The sequence below is a fragment of the Megalopta genalis genome, chromosome 14 (genome assembly GCF_051020955.1).
Source record: "Megalopta genalis isolate 19385.01 chromosome 14, iyMegGena1_principal, whole genome shotgun sequence".
NCBI lineage: Eukaryota > Metazoa > Arthropoda > Insecta > Hymenoptera > Halictidae > Megalopta > Megalopta genalis.
In genome coordinates, this window is record NC_135026.1 from 4358751 (window position 1) to 4381307 (window position 22557).

The following is a 22557-nucleotide window of genomic DNA, read 5'->3' on the forward strand; positions in this document are numbered from 1 at the left end:
TTTACGTCCGCTTTAGGTCTGAAATGTTATACGTCTTTAAATGGACGTCGATAAGACGTTTTGAAGACGTCTTTGTGCTATAAGCATTGGACGTCTTAAAGACGTCCATTTCACGTCCGTTTTAGGTCTGAAATGTTATACGTCTTTAAATGGACGTCTTTAAGACGTTTTGGAGTCGTCTTTGTGCTATAAGCATTGGACGTCTTAAAGACGTCCATTTTACGTCTGTTTTAGGTCTAAAACGTTATATGTCCTTAAATGGACGCCGATAAGACGTTTTGAAGACGTCTTTGTGCTATAAACATTGGACGTCTTAAAGACATCCATTTTACGTCCGCTTTAGGTCTGAAATGTCGTGTACCCTACAATGGACGTCTTTAAGACGTTTTGAAGACGTCATTGTGCTATAAGCACTGAAGGTCTTAAAGACGTCCATTTTACGTCCCGTTTAGGTCTGAAACGTCGTACGCCCCAAAATGGACGTCTTTAAGAAGTTCGTAAAATTTCTAAAATGTCTAAAATTGCAAGGAAACGTGTCGAAGAAATTCGACGTCCGAAAGTAGCGAGCGATCGGAAGCAGGATCGATTCGAATTTGCGCGGACGGCGGAAAAGTTTCGGAAGATACCGACCGCATTCCGTTGGCCCTGATCGCCGACCTTGTCAGCCGTCCGAAAATCCGTCCTTATAAAATCTGGCGATCGTCGAGCGGGCGCATTCGATCTTGGCGGAGAGGGGGCGGGGCGGTAGCGGCGGAGGAACCGTTAAAAAACTGAAGGGGCGCGCGACTAATTAAATTCCGTAATTTCCGCGTAATGAATTCCCCATGTAATTTCAATGGGAATCGTAACAAATTGAATCTCGCGAGCCGGTTATTTATTCGGGCGAGAGGAACGCCGCGTTTTGATCGTATTATCCGGCAATTACGTGTTATTACGTCGGCGTTGGCGCGTGCCGCGCGACTCCGTGCCGCTTCCCGGAGGAAGCCGAACTTTTACGCGCGCGCGTTCATCGCGATGCGAGGTTTTCCGGAACGCGCGACGCGCGCCGCGTCATCGACGACGCGATTCTCGAGGTCCGCTGGGGCTCGAAGTCGAAACGCATCGGGAGAGCAACGTCGCCGACTGCAATCCCTCGCCGACTCTCAATTATTCAAATTGTTCTTAGCCGAGTTTTTCGCGGGCGTTCGCCGTCCCCGCGGCCTCCGTTCTTAAATCACTTACACGGGTCGGGCGGATCCATTTGCCCGGTCGCCGTAGAACTTTCGGGTCTCGACTCTCCGCGAGACGAATGTTCGGACGCGCGTTCGAACCGCTGGTTGAATAAATTTGCTCCGCGGCGAGTCGCGGGGATGCATGACGTATGAATAAAATGTTCGCCGTAATCGTCATTCATAAGACATTAATTCCGATCCCGATGGAAATTAATGCTGTTCGGAATCCTCCGCTCTCGTCGACGCTGTCGTTAACGAAGGCGATTAAGCCAGGAGGAAACAGGTATAGCATTGCTGTGGCAGACGTATACACCGAGTTTAGTGCAACATTGTGGATTCCAACGTTGCGGAATGCAACATTGTTTGTTGATACATAATCCGTTACAATATTGTGGATTTCAACATCGTTTTTCGCAGCATTGTTTGCTGCAATATTGTTTATTGTAACCATGTTTGCCGCAACATTGTTTGTTGCAAGCTCCTTCGTCGCAACAGTTTCCGTAGCAAGCTCGTTCGGTGCTACATTCTTTATTGCAAACATCATTCAAGCCGGGTGCTTCTTGTATTTCAGCATCGATTATTGCAACCCCGTGCTTTGAAACCTCGTTCGTCGCAACCTCGTTCGGTGCAACACACTTTATCGCGAACATCGTTCGGTGCAAGCACGTTTGGCGAGGCACACTTTATTGCAAACATCGTTCGGTGTGACTTCGTGTACTACAACGCCGAGTATTGCAACCTCGTGTCTTGTAACCTCGTATATTGCAACTTCGTTCGGCGCAATCTCGTGAATCGGAACCTCGTGAGTGTTGCCACATCGTTTATCGAAAGCTCGTTTCGCGCAACATCGATTAATACAGCCAGTGCATTGCGCCATCGTTTATTGCAACAGCGTGTAATCGCGACCTCGTTCATCGGAACGTCGGTTAACGCAACCTCGTTCGCTGGAACGTCGTTCGGTGCAACCTCGTTCGTTGCAATATCGTTCATTAGAACACGGTTTGTCGTCACCTCTTTCAGTGAGACCTCGCTCAGTGTAACTTCGTGCATTGCAACTTCGAGCATAACAACCTCGTATATTACAACTCCGTACGACGGAGTCCCGTGCATTGCAACTTTGTGTATTGCAACATCGTTCATCGAAAGCTCGTTCGACGCGCCATCATTTAGTGCGACCTGGTGCTTTAAGTCATCGTTCATTGGAGTAACGTGTAATGCAACATCGTTTGTTGGAACGTCCCAATGTTGCGATAAAGATTGCAACATTGTGCTTTGCGACAAAGTTTAGTGCAACGTTGTGTATTGGAACAAATTTTAGCGCAACAAAATTCAGCGCAACTTTGTGCAGTGCAATAAAGTTTAGCTCAACATTATGCATTGCAACAAAGTTTAGCGCAACATTATCCACTGCAACAAATGTCAGTGCAACCAATAACCTCGACAGAACCGATCAATAATAATCGCCCCCGTGTCTTCTGCGTCGAGTGTTTCAAAAGCTCCTTTGCCAGCGAATAAAACGGCAGCTGCGGTCGTTCAACGGGTTAATAACGAATGTGCAAATTTCCCAACACCGGTCATTTTACGGGAGCGAACGGCGATGATCTTACGGCGCTATCCCCTTTACGAGAGATGCTCGCATGAGGCATTAGGTTCGCGCGTGATACCAACGTCTATGGAGACGTGGTGGGAGCAGGCGAGGCAGAGCCAGAGCGGCGAAACAAATGGCGGCGGTCTAGGGAAAGTTCCTTAAGCCCGGAGCTTACTTGGAACAGAACCGTTGCGGATATATCGAATTTGTTGGCGGAAAACGCTGTGTCATTATTATACCGAGTACTGTCAGTTGTATTAACCAGTTAGCTAGGATAAATAATAATAAATCAATAATATATGATATTAGTATATGATTAATATAATAATAATAAATAATATATAAAATAATATATATATATATAATTTTATAATGTATTATATATTAATAATTATATACTACAATTAATAATAATATAATATATTTATATATTAATACATTGAACGAGTTGGAAATGCTGTCCACCGGTCGCTTTCCACGAAATTTTTATCGCTTTTGGACTTCTTTTCTTTTCCTTTGTTCTCGATTGAACATAAAAAAATTTCGAACCTCCATAGAACTCGTCGAAGCTCGATGCTCCGTCGTTCCCAAGGTTTCATCGGCGAGAAATCATCGCCGCGCCGAGGCGACTGGAAGATTAATCGATCAGGGCCACCGTGGGACAATAATATTCTTCGGCGGTGATTCGGGCCCGCGATCGTTCGCAGAGAACAATGGGCAAATTCGGCGGGAGGCTCGGCGAGTAACGATAATAGTTAACAGACGCGCGCAATCTTCGCGGGAATTGCTTGGCCAGAAAACGGTGGAACGGTGAGTTATTGCGACGGCGGCGGGTCGCGGAGGGTGGAACGCGAACTATCCCGCAGGAAGGTTCCGTGAAAGAAAGAGGGAGTGGGGGGGAGGGAGCGCGTGGCGAAGGCTGGGAAACCGGGCGGAGCAGGGCGAACAGGAAGAGCACTCAAAAAGGGAAAATAAAGGAAGACGCGGCGCGAGCGTGAAGCCTAGCAGACGATGCTCGGACTGGTGCACAAGAAAAGAAGACACAGCGCCGGAGGAAGAGCCGCGGATACGTCACATGAATGCCACCGTAATGTTCGCAAAATGCCGGAAATGTAAGCAGACGAGTCGCGTCGAGTCGAGTTGAGGTGAACAGAGCCGTGCGGAATTGTGCGGAGCCGAGCCGTGCCGAATATAGCCGTGCGGAGCCGACCCGTGCCGCGTGGAGCCGTGCCGTGCGGAGCCGTGCCGAGCCGTGCCGAACCGTGCCGAGCCGTGCCGAGCCATGCCGAGCGGTACCGAGCCGTGCCGAGCGGTACCGAGCGGTGCCGAGCGGTGCCGAACCGTGCCGAGCGGTTGCCGAGCTATGCCGAGCTGTGCCGAGTCGAACCGTACAGAGTCGTGCATAGCCGTGCAAAGCCATGCGAAGCCAAACAGAGCCGTGCGTAGCCGAACGGAGCCGAACAGAGTCTAGCGTCTTCTCTCTCTCTTTCTCTCTCTCTCTCTCTCTCTCTCTCTCTCCTTCTCTCTTGGGAACTGTCGTTTACGTAAAATAATTTATCCGCTCCACAAAAGCGTGTCAGTGACAGCTTTGTAAGCATAAAATTACTTATAAAAAGAGATTCATTTATAAGAACCATTATTACGAGAACATTATTTACATTTATTTTTATACATTTATACATGTGTACATTATTTTTTTACATTTTTTACATTTACATTTATAAGAACACATTATTTCTAAGAAATAATGACTACAAACCAATTTCCGCAAACAATGGAAATGAAAATAACAGGAAGGCGGAAGTTCTACAGTGTCCTGCGACGTTGCCAAATGTTGGCTGCCAATGCAGCGTACAATGGCGAGCCGTGGGCGGCCCGGTCGGCAGTAAACGATCGGCCGTCCGAATTTAATAATTTGTCACGGAAGTAGCACGTTATAATAATTACACAATAAATACACAGTATAATTGTGTTTCATAATAACATTAACTCTCGCTTTGACCACAAAACCACGTGAACGCAATTATTATAATAGGCAACAATATATCGACGCACACGTCGCTCCGTACAATACAGCACAAACAGAACTTGTTCGCCGAATCCAATTAAATGCGCACCTCCTGTGATAAAATTATAACTTTTACACGTGACACATGCACGCGCGCGCGCGGAAACCGGCGGGAACAATGGGCGTCGGTGGGACGCATCGAGAACGTTCCCTGTTCCGACAACAAAAAAATCGACTAGAATAGCATTTCTAAATTTTTTTCAATACGACGCACCTTTCTAAATCGTCTGAGAAAAATGTAAGTTAACAATCACAATGAGCTGGTAAAACTGAAATAATGTCAACGTAATTGAACGACCGATACAGCCGGCAATATCTAAATTTATCGGTTCCTGATTTTTTTAACCAGGTGTCCCCACTTTGGAAAATCTGAAAAAATCATATATTAACAACCATAACGAGGTGCCAAAACTGTAAAAATATAAACATAGCCATTACATAAGTTCGATAAGAAATCGGCATTTCGAAAATTGTCTAATTTGTGAAAATTCGCTTTCGAAGCCAAAAATTTGGAAAAAATTCACGGACGCGTACCCGAATGGTTAATATGTCTCAGAATTTTCAGAATTTTCAATTGAAGAACTTAAGAGAAATTGCGGAATATATACCGTTATTCCCTTTGTCGCCCCATTACTACCCCCCGGGTCGACATACAGGGTCGAGAACTGGCACAAAGTATTCTCCTTCGATAAGCTATCGAACGGCCCATCGCGAGTTCCATTTGGTCCCGGGTCACTTTTGACCCCGTCATCGGACTTACACACCCATCGCGCGAGAAAACTCACGGCGAAGAGCTCAATTTCGAGTGGAACGCGCCATCAAAGTTTCACGCGGCCTCGGAGAAGGCACGCCGCGGTAACTGGACATTACGAGATAAGTAACAACAACAACCGCGTGGTCCCTGGAAAACGCGTTCCTCCCGCGCGCTCTTCCCCCGGATAAGTTTTCATTGCTCCCCTCCTCCTTTCTCCCCGTCCTTCGTTCACCGTAGCGCGTGCGTGTACTTTCTTTCTCTTCTTTTTTTTGTTGCCAGTTTCCCGTCTCTTTCGCGCATTCCCGCGTAAGCAGTCGCGGCGTCATTATCAAACACTGAACACCACCAGCCCACCGAACGACACCGCGAAAATTTCGAAGTACGAAGCGCGCGCGTCGTCGCTCTCGTTACGCCCCCGCCGAGTTACGTACCGACGCGCGAGGAGTTGGAGTGGGGGGGGGGGCGCGGTATCGTCGCTGCTCGGGCCGGGAAAACTTTCTTTGTGAACGATATATATACCTCGTTAAACGTCGAACGTCCCCGCTAACGTCGTACACGCTACGATGCACCATGGTTGAATACGTTTACACGCGACCGGGGACGGCCTCGGGAGTTCGATATACGTACTTGCGATGAAGTTTTTTCTTTCTAGCGCACTTGCTGTGTAATCATTTTATACAAGTTGGCTTTCCAACTGTAGAGACACTCCCCCCTCCACCGACGTGACTGTGTAATGTAGTTGAACCTATTCTCTCTCTGTTTGTAGCAGAATTTTGAACCCAACTGTACTGGTTCTGTACTCTTGTTAACACAACTATATTAGTAATATAACTATTTATATATAATTAACAGTAATATTTATATATAATTTATTTATATATAATTAATAGTAATATAATAAATATTAGTAATATGACTATTTATATATAATAATTGTTTATATACCTCTATTTATAATATACTCTATCACATATGGTCTGTTTATATTCAGACTATAGATAGTTTATGTCAGACTAGAATCTCAAACTATATTTTTATATAATATACTTGAAACCCATATCTCTCTCTTTGTCTATTTATAATTCATCTGAACCCACACATACTCTTACTTAGTAGATAATACACACATGTGTGTCACATATATCTCTACTTATAACGACATACTTCTTTTCTTGATCTCCATATTTTTTACTTGTAACTCTATACCCAAATGGAACCTCTATTTAGAATAGATTTTTGAACCCATCTGTGCTTATAATATACATTAGGTCACTCTTTCTACTTCAGATATATTTGAATCCATCTACTTTACTTATTAAGTTACTCTCTTCTTCTTGATCTGCATATTTCTTTTACTTGTAAACTTTACACCTGAGTCGAACTCTATTATTTAGGATACACATCTTTGAGAACCCACCCCCCCCCCTCTGGGCTTACAATATACAAACATTTGGGTCACATCTCTCTCTTTCTACTTCAGATAATACTTTTGAAAGTCCATCCTCGAGACTTCAGACAGAATAGAAACACATATACTGATATATACTTGAACCGTTGTACAAGTAAAATAGTCGACACCGATGGGGGGATAGATAGATAAAGTTCGGGGCTGGGATTCGAACCCGGGTCTCCGCCTGCCAGCCACTGCTTTAACCAATTGAGCTATCCCGACCGACCGACCACTGATCCTCTCGCAGTCCCTATAACCGAAAGACCTCAGAAATGCCGATTCGTACGCCGCGTCCGCTTACAACACGCCTGACCCCGTCTCTCTATAATTTAACAGTTTAAGTACTTTAATATAGTTTAATATAATCTAATTCCATAACTATTCGTGATTTACTCTATTTACAACGCACCTGGTCACATCGTTGTTTCCAATATACGCCGCTTGCACTTAAGACACTTTATCCTTAAACTAGGGTCACTTCGAACCGCTGTAACTTCGCGACAAAAAATCGCAGCCGCGTTTTTTTTTCAAATTAAAGAGAAAAGATCGTACTACGTTTCTCTGCGAATGGCGTCGTTGGAAAAAATTTGACGAAGTCCGCGCGTTTCGTCGAACTCGACGATGTTGGATACGATGAACGTGCCTTGTATTTAAAGGGTTATAATGGCGAGGGTGCGGCGAACATAAAATCGAGAAAGGGTGGTTCGAAGGGAAAGCTTCATGTTTTAATTTGGAATATTGGTGGTTGTTCTGCGATGATTTTTCGCGGAGTTGTCGTCGGTCGAAGTTGGCCAATTTTCTTTTCGAAAATCTTTCTGTGTTATAATTCCTTGTCGACATATTTATATTATTATATTATATTATTATATTTACATTATTATTAATATACTTATACAATAACTTATATAATACAATACATTACAATATACTATAATAATATATTATAATATATTATACATTATATATTATAATATATAATGTATAATATATTATACATTATATAGTATATAATATATTATTAATATACACTGCAATATACTATAATATTAATATACATGATCCCGCCTCTATTTCCAATATTTTTGCTCGCATCTCTACTGTTAACACTTCGCAGTCGCAGCCATTTCAACACGAAATCCAAAACAGTTTTTCCAATCCACTATATTTTTCCATTTCAATTTTCCAACGCATCTTGCACACGTGAAATCGAATTTTGCGACTGGATGCAACGATTACACTTTTAACAGTGTTTCGAACACCGGCAATTTCGTCAGAACGTTGAAATTATTTTGTTAACGGTGCCTCAGAGTCGACACTCGTCTGCGAAGGGTTAATACGAGTACGTTCCGAGGGTCTGGTAAATCGCGACACGACCGACGCGTCGCCGGGTCTTTTGTCCGAGCGGCTTTATTTTCTTTCTAGTATCGATTCGCGGCTGACGTGTCCTCCCCCTCCCCCCTCCGGGTTACGTTTCATGAAAAAATGTCGCCCGTTGGCGCAACAAGAACGCTTCTCAGCGCTACGCGACGCTCCGCGACGCGACGCGATCGTGAAATATTCGTACGGAGATCGAGCGCGGCCCTCCATCCGAGGAATCATTTATTTAACAACGAGCGTCATTTACCACGCCGTGCCCGTCGTCGTCGCGTACGGCGCAACGGCACGACACCCGACGCGACGCTCGCGAACGACGCCTGCAGTTCCTTGTCCATTACATTCGCGCGGCTGTGACTTCGCCCCCCTCCACATTACCGTGAGACGCGTTCGGCCGTAAATAAAAGAAGAAAGAGCGAGGCGGACTCTGTATCGTTGACGCGACGGCGCGCAGCGGTCCGATTCGGAGAATTCAGTGACAACATTTCGCCCGACGGAACTCCTCGCATTCTTCGCGATGCCCTGATCATTGTGTGCCATATTTTCTCTCGATTCTTTCTGCGTTACAAAGATCGTACATTTCTAATGAGAAATCGTATATGTTCCTTTTAGTTATTAAGAGATTATTTAATGATATATATATGTTAAAAAAGTGACAGCGGTCGATACGCGACGAATACAAAAAATTCGCTGTATTCGACGGTGGATAACTTTTGAACGCCATCGGTCTCCGTGTTCTAGCAAACAATAATATTTTCTATGCAGCTTCCTTTAAATAACTGCGGAAAGATCGCGTCCCTACATAGAGCAATCTGGAAGTTATTATTGTTTAAAAAGGACCGCGTCACGACCGTTGGTATTCCATAAAAAGTATTCCGTAAAACGTTGCAGGTATGTGAAATAGAATCATGAAATACATGTTTAGAATGTGAAAAATAATTAGTATAATTACGTTTGAACAATTTCTTTTTAGATCGAAAATAGCGATGAAGATTTATCGAAATTTATTGTTTAACAAATAGGAAAAATATTTCATTATCGGTAGCTGAAAGCGACTATTTTTTAATCACTTCTGGCGTAAATTTCATTGCGATATCTCGAAACGGTTTTCGAAGGTTGTAACAGCTTGTCACTGAATACTGCAAAACGGATCACTGTGCGGCGCCGTCGAAAGCTCTTATTTCGTGCCGCGAAGATTAGCAGCGATTATCAGAGGAATAGAAGAAGCGGGGGCGACCGTTTTCCAGCGTGCACGGAAATAACAGATCCGCCGGGGCTTTAATGAAACGCGCACCTAACGGGCGAGGATTTCAACGGTGTTTTTCCAAAGGCTGCTGTTTGTTTGATATTTAATGGATCATGAGACTTTGTAGCGGCAGAGCACGGCTCGCTCCAGCACGGTAACTGAGACCCTTGTGAAACGCTGACTCCCGGTTCCGTAGGTCTCGTGCGTTTTTTCCATTGTTTCTTTGCTGCAACGTATACCTGAAGGTCATGTTTCTAGGAAGTCCGAACCAAATGTATCGCGTGCACGCTACCGCCTCTTCGCTCCCTCTCTGTCCGCGAGAATTATCAAATTGCCCGGACTACGGGGCGCGCGCTCATTTCTCGCGAATTCTCTGGAATTACTATGTTTTGTATACTGCAATTTGATGCAGGAGAAATATTCGAGTGTCGAATATCTGTTCCATCTTTTACCGTCTTCGCTGTATAGTAAATTCTCTCTAATTGACGCTCAGCTCGGTTAAGGACTTTTCAAGCGTGAAATAGCTTAAATTGAAGCTGAAAGTGTCCACTTTGGAATAAGGTAATTGCGATTCAAAAAGGGTATCGTGATCATTTGGAAAAATTGAAAAAACCCACCCTCCGACTCGTGGAAATATACCTCGGTTTCAAACGAAAATTTAAACAAAATGGTAAAATACATTTTCGTAGGACTTTTTAGATGCTACGTAGCTTCAATTGAAGCTGGAAGTGTCTATTTTAAAATAGGCTAGTTGCGGTTCAAAAAGAATCCCGCGATCATATTGGAAAATTGGTAAAACGCAACCCTTAACTCGAAAAAATATACCTTGATTTTAAACGAAAATTCAACGAAAATGGTAAATTACATTTTCGTTGGACTTTTTGGATGCTAAATACCTCAAATTGAAGCTGAAAGTTTCTACTTTAAGATAGAATAGCTTTGATTAAAAGGGAATTCCTAGATCCTTTTGGAAAATTGAAAAAACCCACCCTCCTATTCGAAGCAATTTACCTCGATTTAAAATGAAAATTCAAGGAAATGATAAATTACATTTTCGTTGGATTTTTTAGTTGTTAAATAGCTCAAATTGAAGCTGAAAGTGTCTACTTTAGAATGAGATAACTACGGTTTGAAAATAATCACGAGATCGTGTTGGAAAATTGAAAAAGAAAACCCACCCTTCGACTTGAAGAAATACAGGTCGATTTCAAACGAAAATTCGAAGCAGTATTAAATTATACTTCTCCGTCGCAGCTACTTTATTCTAAAGTAGACACCTCCAGCTACACTTCCAGCTATGTAACATCTAAAAAGCCCAATGAAAATGTAATTTACCATCTTCTTGAATTTTTCTTCAAAATCGAGGTATATCTCCTTGAGTTGGTCGATGGGTTTTTTAATTTTTCAAAATGATCGCGGGATTCTTTTTAAACCTGAGTTACCCCACTTTAAAGTGGACAATTCAACCTTTAATTTGAGCCACGCCGCGTTAGAAAAGTCACACAGGAATGCGTCTGAGATTGATTCAAATGATCCTTGCAAAATTGAGACGTTTTGCTTTATCGACTAATAATTAGTTAATTATTAATTATTAGTTTTAATAAACTAATTAACGCTCAGCTTGTACATAATATTTATGTTATAATATAATATAATATAATTTAACATAATAATAATATATTATATAACATATAATAATATATAATATTTATAATTTTGTGCAATTTTCGAGAATTTACTGTAAATATAGCGCGTAAATATCATGCTTGCGACAACCCGGAGAACAATGCAGATAAGAACGGTTTTTATATTATCAACATGTCGCAGAAAAAATTACGCTCGCTGTTCTCTCGACATATCACGAAGTTACGATCCCTCCCATTTCCGTTGTCAATCAATACGATACCTGACTCACGATGCGTTTAATAGCTTTTGCACGCCACTGGTGCAGCGATACACGTATTGCGTATCTATATATACATGTAAAACAGCGAAGTGTGCACCGGCATCAATGGAAACAAGGCTTCCGCGAAAAACAAATGATGTTACGGAAAATGAAATTCGCTGTTATCGCGCTCTTGCCGTTGCGTCAGTGTTATATATCGTGCCCGCCACCGGCGAGAATGCAATAAAATGTGTCTGTTTATTTGCAAAATATCGCCCGAACAACATTTTATATCGACAAAAGATTTGATTTCAATCGGAACTTTCCGACGATTGTTACGGATAAGAAATTCGAAAGTGGGCGAACACTATGATCGACCACCTAATAAATGGCGATATAAAATATATTTAAACAATAGGAGTTGTATTATTTAGTCGTGCATCACCTAGCGTATTTTTATCGCAATAACAAATCCCAAGAGCTAATCAAGAAATTTAACTCGTTGATACAACAAAAGATATAATAATATATAGTATAATTAATAATAATATATAATCCATATGATGGAACATTGTGGACTTTGATAAAAGACATAATAATATATAGTATAATTAATAATAATATATAATCGATATGATGGAACATTATGGACTTTTATAAAAGATATAATAATATATAGCACAATTAGTAATAATAGATAATCGATGTAATGGAACATTGTGGACTTTTATAATAGATATAATAATATATAGTACAATTAATAATAATATATAAACGATATAATGGAACATTGAGGACTTTTGTGCGAAATAAAAATTGTTCGCGTCAATTGCATGATAGAGAAACTGTATAAACATTTCTTTATTTTGTTTAATTATATTATTGAATAAAATAATAGTGCAATACATTTTTAATATCTTTAAATATCTGTACTGAATCATTAATTTGTTTAAAAAAATTAGCTGCAATTCAGAAGTTGCTCAGAAGCAAGAGAGAGGGAGAGAGAGAGCTAGACAGAGAAAATTAGAGACAGAGACAATTGGGGGAGAGAGAGAGGAAGAGAGAGTTAGGGAGAGAGAGAGAGAGAGAGAGAGAGAGAGAGCTAGGGAGAGAGAGAGAGAGCTAGGGAGAGAGAGCTAGAGAGAGAGAGAGAGAGGGAGAGAGAAAGAACTAAAGAGAGAGAGAGAGAGAGAAACTAGAGAGAGAGAGAGAGAACTAGAGAGAGAGAGAGAGAGAACTAGAGAGTGAGAGAGAGAGAGAGAGAACTAGAGAGTGAGAGAGAGTGAGAGAGAGTGAGAGAGAGAGAGAGAGGAATAGAGGGAGAATGAGGCACGCGGCTCCTCGATGGCGTTTTCTAATTAAGGTTCCCAGCAAATCACGTACAAAGAGCCGGTGAACGCTTTCGCATTTGAATCGCCGGTCGAAGGAACGAACGAACGGCCGCGGCAGCGCGCAGAAATTCACGATGATGAAGGCCGCGGTTAAAGAAATGAAAACTCATCGAGTAAAGACGTGCCGCACGATGATCGAAAAAGGCTGGGACACTGCACTGGGTGTCAAAATATTTCGTGTCGACGCGCGGCGACCCTCCGACGCGGTCACCGCACTCTTTTGCTTCGGTGGACGTTCGTGTAACCAATTGACTGTGAAATCGACGGCTGCACTTAACCTCGACGATACAAGGCCAAAAATGGAAGATTCGTTTCTTTGTCTTAATTATTGAAGTCACGTTATTTATTTACATAAATTACCATGATAACCGTTTGCAGAACTGATGTTGTCTCTGTTTAGAGAAGTTAATTATACTATTATACTATATGGAATAATAATTAAAATTTTGGAGAAATTAGTTATAGTATTATATTAGTGTATAATAATCAAAGAAATTAATTATAATATCAATACTATGCTATTGTAATTCAAGACATTACTTATAGTGTTATACAACAATGTAATAATTAGAGAGAGATTAATTATACTATAGTATAATAATAGTTAGAGTAATTATAGTTATAGTATAGTAATTAGAGAAATTACTTAGAATATTACACAATAGTAAAATAATTAGAGGAATTACTTGTAGGATTATACTACAGTATAATAATGCAAGAGAGATTACTTATAGTATTATATAATACTATAGCATAATAATTGAAGATATTACTTACAGCTTCATACAACGGTATAACAATTATCGCACCAATTATTGTCTAAATAAATAACAACATCGTTTTCCAGTCACGTTGAAACGTAATTAAAAAATGAAGAACAATTTTCTGTCACACTGTGACCACCTTGACGGACTGTCCGCGTGGTTCGACGATGTTTTGGACATCACGGTAATTTTTCGACACCCGTTACATCGCCGAAGAAGACAAGGAAGGCACCGGACAGAGAGAAGGTCGCGGTACCGCTGGTGCCGGTGACCTTTTTCCCTACCCCTAACGTTGCCCATGCCAAGGAATCGGCTGTTCCCTGTTCTTCCGCGTCGCACGGACACAACACCGTCGCTTCTTATAAAATATCCACGGACGACAGCTGCATACCTGCGCGATAGATCGCGTAACGCTAACAACGCGGCTCCGTTAGCTTATTGCGCGCGTGTCGTCGACGCAACGCCGCGCCGCGCCGCGTCGTGTCGGTCGCTCCCTCGGCCCGTCGGCACGCTTTGTTTCGACCGTTGCCCATAGGACAACACGGATCCGTCCGCTAACGCAGCGCCGCGAGCTCTCGAAGCAAAGCGAGCGTGTCTTTCTATCGCGACGATCGCGAGCGAGCTTACAGCGAGCGCATAATCTCGCGCAAAGATCTCGTGGTTATGTCAAGGTTAAACTACGGCGTTTCCCGCGTGCTGAACGTATTCACGATCTGTTTGTAACGGTAAACCGGTGGCCGGGTCGACCTTGACCCGGAGCATTCACGTCGTTCACACGGTCACTTTGTTCCCGGCGATTGAATCGCATTAATTTGCTGTCAAACTGGGAACAGTGGAATTTGAACGAAAATTCAAAGCGTTGTTAAATTATACTTCCGCCGCACTTTTCAAATGATACTTGGCTCAAATTGAAGCTGCAAGCTTCTACTTTAAGATAGGATGGCTTATATTAAAAAAGAATACCGCGGTCGTTTTGAAAAATTGAGAAAGAAAACCCAGCCTCCAACTCGAAGTAAGACAGCTCGACTTCAAACGAAAATTCGAAGCAATGTTGAATTATACTCACGTTGCACTTTTTAAATGATGCTTAGCTCAAATTGAAACTGCAAGCTTCTACTTTAAGATAGGACAGCTTACATTAAAAAAGAATCCCGCGATCATTTTGAAAAATTCAGAAAGAAAACCCACCCTCCAACTTGAAGTAAGACAGCTCGATTTCAAACGAAAATTCAGAGCGATGTTAAATTATACTACCGTCGCATTTTTCAAATGGTACTTAGCTCAAATTGAAGCTGGAAGATTATACTCTAAAATAGGATAGCTTATATTTAAAAAAAAATCCCGCAATCATTTTGAGAAATTGACAAAACCCACCTTTCAACTCGAAAAAATACACCTCGATTTTAAACGAAAATTCAAGAAAACGGTCAATTATATTTTCGTTAGACTTTGTTGATGTTACATAGCTCAAATTAAAGTTGAAAGTGTCTACTTCAGAATGGGATAGATATGGTTCGAAAATAATTACGAAATCGAAAAGAAGATCGAGTATTGAAAAATTGAAAAAATCAACCCTTGATTCGATCGAAAATGCCTCGATTTTAACAGGAATGTTTCAGTTGAATTTCGGTCGCGTTCCTGGAGGATCTTTTTAACGCGACTTAGCTCAGATTATAGCCCGAAATGTCCACTTTAAGACAGAGTCACTTAGATGGAAGGAACGTTGCGAGATCATTCTGACAAATTGAGATAACGCGACTCCTATCACGATGAAAAATGCCTCGACTTTAACGGATGAATTCAGGTTGAATTTCCGTTGCGTTCCTGGAGGACTTTTTTAACACGACTTAGCACAAATTAGAGCCTGAAGTGTCCACTTTAAGATAGAGTAACTTTGGTCCATGTAGCACGATGAGATAATTTCGACGAATCGAAAGAACGACGGCACGCGCCGATAATTCGACAAGCGCTGTCGTATAATTCCGCTTAAACGCTGCGGGATTTTTGTTTCGCGCAGCCGGCATCCGGAATGCTCGTCCAAGTTATGAAAGATTACGTTCGCAAAATATTTTACAAACTTCACCGTGGACGACGGGTAGGTGCGCGAAAGCGGGGGCAACGTTTCCATTAACTTTTTACTCTTGCTCACTTTGTGTTTACTCGAGCCGGATTTTTCAGATCCGACTTTCATTCGTTATGCCGCCGTTAATGCACCTTTAATTATAAAAATTTAATTCCGCCGGATGAGTCCACCGGATAATGACCCTTCATTAGGGAAATGAAGTCAACTAAAAGTTTATAACGAAGATTTATCACGGTTTTAGAGGCCCGCCCGCCCGCCGCTATTAAATCTGACAAACGCCCGGCGAGAGAGCGCGATACGGGAAAGTTGCCGAAAATTACGTTCGGAAAATGATCGCGGTTTGAACGCGACAGCTATAATTTTCGCGGCCCCGAAGTTAGGTTGCCGACGGTATATTATCCCGCAGGCAAGTTTTTCAGGCGAATAGTTTCCTGGCAAAAAAAGGTTATTATATAATTATATACTATATAATTATTATTATTATATATATTATACTATTATATATTACTATATATTATAATAATATTATATATGTTATGTTATTATAATAATAGTATTTATTATTATATTATAATAATATTATATAGATCATATTATATAATTTTACTATATAATATAATATACATATATTATTATATATTGATACATGTATTATGCATGGTATATTATATGATTTTATTATATAATATAATGTTTATATTATCTTTTATTATTTAATATTTACAAATATTTATTATATTATACAATACAAGGTGTACAGTGAAGAATCCGGAAAGTGCTCGCTTCGTGATTTGTTGAATACTTCGAACGCGGCTCGAGTCCGTCCTGACCATCTGTCAAAGCCTCGTGCTGGTCAGTGTTTTCCGTTAATAACTCGTAAACAAAGCCGCAGATTGCATTTTCGCAAAGGAAAAAGTTACTTCAAATGACCTCAGTTACCCCTCATTTTCGACTGTTAAAATAATTGTGGAACACCCTGTATATTAATATATATTATTATATTATTAAATATACAGACATATATAAAATATGTATATAAATATACATGAGTGAATAAATATAAAAAAAACATTTTTGATAAAATTTGAAGATATTCTTATTATAAAGACAGTTTTTCAAAATGATTCGAACAGGAAGGAACTGTGTTGTCTGCACGCATCAATTAATCTCACGGCTTTTTGTCCGGATTTTTTTTATCTGAAACGAAGATCACATTAACAATATTAAAACGCCCGGTGCATTGTGCGCACCGGGGATATATTTTTAATATTTTTTGTCGCCGGTATAATATCCGCGGTGGAAAACTCCCGGGCAACGGACGCGGTTTTTCTTTTTCAAGAGTAATAAAGATTTTCTAACTTGCTCGACTTGTTTCCGAAAGGATTGAAGATTCCCGCGGGAATTGACGTGTAGTGTACTGCGAGATTGTGGCAAGATGGTTGCCGATGGCAGGCCATTTTTGTCTTGCCGTGGGGCGAGATTGAAGGCGTGCCGGGATGAATAGGGGAGAACAAAAATGCATTAGAAACCGTGGACCTCTTGTTCGAGGCGAAACACATTTCATCTTGTAAATGTTCTGAACGCTGAATGGAAAAAAAAGAGAGAAAAGGAAAAAGAACACGCGTAAAATACGAACCGTATTGGGAATCAAGATATGGATTTTATTCGAAAGCATGATATGGAACTCTATTGGAAAGACAAATTTGATTTTTGTTGAGTTTTATTAAATAGCAAAATGTGGATGTTGTTAGAAATTATACTATGCATTTTATTGTAAACAAAAGTATGGATTTTATGAAACCTCAAAATATGGATTTTATTAAATAGGAAAATATGGATTTTATTACATAGCAAAATATCAATTTTATTAAATAGGAAAACATGGATTTTATCAAATAGCTAATTATAGGTTTTATTAAATAGGAAAATATCGATTTTATTAAATAGGAAAATATGGATTTTATTAAATAGTAAAATATAAGTTTTATTGAATAGGAAAATATGGATTATATTAAATAGCAAATTATGGATTTGTTTGAATAGCAAAATATGGATTTTATTAAATAGGAAAATATCGATCTTATTAAAATGGAAAAATATCGATTTTATTAAATAAGAAAACATGGATTATATTAAATAGCAAAGTATGGATTTGTTTGAATAGCAAAATATGGATTTTATTAAATAGGAAAATATGGATTTTATTAAATAGCAAAATATAAGTTTTATTGAATAGGAAAATATGGATTATATTAAATAGCAAAGTATGGATTTGTTTGAATAGCAAAATATGGATTTTATTAAATAGGAAAATATGGATTTTATTAAATAGTAAAACATTGATTTTATTAAATAGAAAAATATCGATTTTATTAAATAGGAAAATATGGATTTTATTAAATAGTAAAATATTGATTTTATTAAATAGAAAAATATCGATTTTATCAAATAGCAAAAAAAAGGTATGGATTTTATTAAATAGCAAAGAAAAGTATGGATTTTATTAAATAGCAAAATATGGATTTGAATAAATATCAAACCATGGATTTGATTAAATAACAAACTGCGAATTACAACCCCTCTATAACCCCTTTTTTCAGAAATTCGAACAAATCACATGGCGCGCATCTCTGAAACCATATTCGAATAAGAAGAAAATATGAACCAGTGAAATTCAAAATTCTCAAAACGCCGTTAAACCGGATATTCGTCGACGGCCTCGTAAAATCGCGGATATTTCTGCCGCGCCGCGAATTTCTGTAAACTAGTAGCGGCCGCGAATCGCGAATAACGTTATATTAATAGAAACGGCGTTGTGTTAGAACGCATAAAGTGGCACTGGTTTATTCAGCAAACAGCATTACGCATTAACGCATACGTATTTATCAAACTATCCCCGCGTCAGCGTGTGTCTGCCGTATTGACAGTGCAACGCAAAATGAACCTGCAACTGCTGTAAACGCGACCGGTTGCGCCGCGCCGGCCCGTTGAAACTGCCGGCAGTTGTTCCCGAGTTTATACCGGCTCGAACATGGTATTTTTGAATATCGCGTTACCGTGCCACCTCTTTTTGATTCGCGTACGTGCGCCCTGGTAATTCTGTTGCACCCATTGTCACAGAAAATTCCGAAGCCCTTTGCATACGAATATACTTACAAACCGGCGTGACGAAACAAAAAGCGTGTAGAACATGATTTCGCAACGGGAAACCAGCTCGACAACGTGAAAACACCGACCTCGAATCGCGACAATTGCGCATTGCTTCGTAACGGCGACGTTTAAACTCGATATTTTAACTTCGACTTATTCGAACGTTCATCCGATCGTAATATATTAATTATAATTATTATAATTACATAATAATATATATAATAATATATATATATATATATATATATATATATATATATATATATATATATATATTCCTCCCATCGAATCATTATCCAATAAACAATAAAACCAACGAGTACAAATTAATTTCCCATAGCAGGAGCACGCGACGAGTACAGATTACAGTAATGTCTCTCTAATTGACGCCCAGATTGTCCACGAAAAATTGACAATTTGGGAAGAGGAGATACGATTATGCGAGCCTTTTGGCTCGTTTTTATAGTTGTAAATTGTCAACAATGATAGAAACGAGCCGCAAGGCTCGGATAATCGTATCTCCTCTTCCCAAATTGTCCATTTTTCGTGGACAATCTGAGCGTCAGTAAGGGAGACATTACTGTATATTATTTTCAACTATCGCGCACCCGAACGAAAAATCTGAAAAAAATTGTGAACAATGCTCGCGACGGTAGCTCATTGGAGAATTAACGCACGGACAGCCTCATTTTTGGTTTTCGAGAAATCTGCGATTATTTGATTTTCGTATTTTCATTGTTCGCGGCGGCAGCTCGCGGCAGAAAAATTTGAAAAAATTCTGAGACACGTCGCACACATTCTTTTTTCCATATATTATTATTAAATTGGTGCGCGCCGGACATGACAAACACATTTGGTAATCGCATACCATATCTGTAATTGTTATTAGTGCGATCACCTTGCAAATGCGGATATATAAACATCGGCAGGATTTGGCAGTTTTATACGAAGAAACGTGATACCCCCACGGCCCGAACATGTTTACAAGCGTTTTCTTCTTGCCCGTTTGTTTCCTGGTGATGGTGGGCTGCGTCTGGACGGCAGCCGGAATGGTCAGCATAACCGATTATACGATATTATTTGTAATAGAATTTGCAATGTTATTTGCAATGCAATGTGCAATATCTGTTTGCAATATCGTGAAATAATGTCGTGTGTCTTCTTTCAGATGATTCCGTGCATTTGTTCCTTCCCATTTGAGACGAACTGCCAGGTTAAATTGATTATATATTTGTCTATAAGTTGTCGATAAGTGTCGGTAAAAATCTCACCTATTTGCTTTCAGATGCCATGCCAAATATTGCAAGAAAAGATAAGACGAACATGAAACAGACGATGGCAGCAGCATGGTCGAAGACAGCGCGGGACGCCACATTGGAAACTCTCTAGTGCCAAGTATATTTTATATGACTGCCACAAGAAAATAAAGAATTATTATTCCTCTGTCATTAACGCACAGTTTGTTGCACCCATACACAAGGGAAATTCAAGAGGCACTGATTTCTGGAAATATACAGGATGTCCAAAAATGATAGAGCCACCTCACAGATAACGGTTTGTAAAGTTTGCTGGCCATTATTACAGTTTTCATTTTTTTTTCAATTACCGCGCACTCGAATAAAAAATCTGAGAAAATTTGAGAACACTGTTCGCGATAGTGTTTCATCGGAGAATTAATGTGCAGACAGCATAATTTTTGGTTTCCGACAAATCGGCAATGGTATGATTTTCGGTTTTTCCTTTTTCGCGACGTCTGTTTGCAACGAACAAATTTGAAAGAATTCTGCAATGTGCTGACCGTGTTCCGAAGTGTGTCTCATGTTTATCAAAATTTTAATAAGCCCGTGAACACTGAACATGTTAGATACGTTTCGTAATTGTCCATCGTTTCTGTATAATTGTCTTAAATAGTTTTCACATAAATAATTTAACCTTGTGCATGCAGAGTATATAAACACCAGCAGAATTTGACATTATACCATATACAAAATGAAACGTGATACCCTGACGGTCAAAACATGTTCGCAAGCGTTCATTCCGTCATCTAGCCTGTTTATTTACTGCTGCTGCTAAGCTGCGTCGGGATGACAACAGCACACAGGTCAATGTAGCACACGAATCGATTATACAATATCATTTGCAACATTATTTTACAAAATGCTGCTTCGAATATTATGAACAAATGTTTTGTCTTCTTTCACCAGGATATATACTATATAGATATATATGCTATATAGATAGATATATGCTAGAGACACACTACAAAATAACGTTTAATAACAGTTTGTAAATTTTGCTGCAGCCATTATTACAGTGTTATACACATCGATGAACTCGGGTTTTATTTTTTTCGATTATCGCGCACTCGAATAAAAAATCTGAAAAAATTTGAGAACACTGCTAGTGACAGTGTCTTATCGGAGAATTAATGTGCAAACAGTATAATTTCCGGTTTTCGAAAAATCGGCAATTGTATGATTTTTGATTTTTCCTTCTTCGCGGTGTCAGTTCGCAGCGAAAAAATTTGGAAAAAATTCTGCAATATGTTCCCGGTGATCCTTAGCGCGCCGCATTTTTTTTTCTAAATTCTAGAAGGCCGGTGCGCACTGCACGCACAAAACACATTTCGTAATTGCGCACCGTATCTATATTTGCGTTAAATTGCGTGATCATCTTGTGCACGCAGGCGTATATAAACACCAGCAGAATATAGCAGCTCATTCTAATGAACGTGGTATTCCTAGGGCCTAAACATGTTTACAAGCGTTCATTCCGTCTTCTTGCCTTTTTATTTACTAGTGATGCTAAGCTCTGTCTCGTTTGTAGCTGTGCTTGGTAATAAGGTCAGTACATCGCGCAAATCAATATTGTATACTATACAATATTATTTACAATAATATTTGCAGTATTATTTGCAATATAATGAAAATATGTTGTTTCTTTTTTTCAGGTTGCGGATTGAGTTTGTGCTGATCCACGAGATCTCACCTGCATTGTAAAACTGATCGTTTTCTCGTTTATACAGCGTATACACGTACGGTAAAAATCTCACCTGTTTGTTTTCTTCCTTAGTGGGAATGTGTGTGAACTAACAGTGGCAGCATGGATGAAGAAACCTACGGACGCTACATTGTGAACTGTATAGTGCCACGCGTATACTATGCGACTACCATAAGAAAATAAAGAGTTGTTCTTCTTCATTGATAATGCACAATTTGTTCCACCCTTACCAATGCCATTTGCGCGTGCGAAATTCAACAGACACTAATTTCGGAAAATACATTGTACGGCGTGTTCGCAAATGATAGATTCACCTGAAAAAATAACGATTTTCAAAGTTTCGATAGCCACTATTATAGTTTTACAAATGTTCATTCGTCGATGAGCTCGGGTTTTATTTTTTTCAACCGTCGCGCACACGATCAAAAAATCTGAAGAAATTTGAGAACGCTGTTCGCGATTCTGCCTAATCGCTGAATTAATTCTGGAATAACCAAATCGTTGATATTCGAGAAATCTGCAATTATTTGATTTTTGGTTTTTCATTTCTTGCGGCGACAGTTTGCGACGGCAAAATAAGTCTGAGAATATTC

At 40.0% G+C, this 22557-nt stretch overlaps 1 long non-coding RNA gene across 2 annotated transcripts; it reads left to right on the forward strand.

The window, feature by feature from the left end:
- The first annotated feature begins 18779 nt into the window (after positions 1–18779).
- Positions 18780–22164, forward strand: LOC117225735 (uncharacterized). 2 transcript variants are annotated; one of them, XR_013034783.1, is made up of 6 exons: positions 18780–18907; positions 19854–20016; positions 20133–20177; positions 20250–21807; positions 21915–21959; positions 22037–22164. It is a non-coding gene; the product is annotated as an uncharacterized LOC117225735 (long non-coding RNA). The 2 variants fall into 2 exon arrangements; XR_013034782.1 differs by having other exon boundaries at positions 18784–18907; positions 21915–22164.
- Positions 22165–22557: the final 393 nt, after the last annotated feature.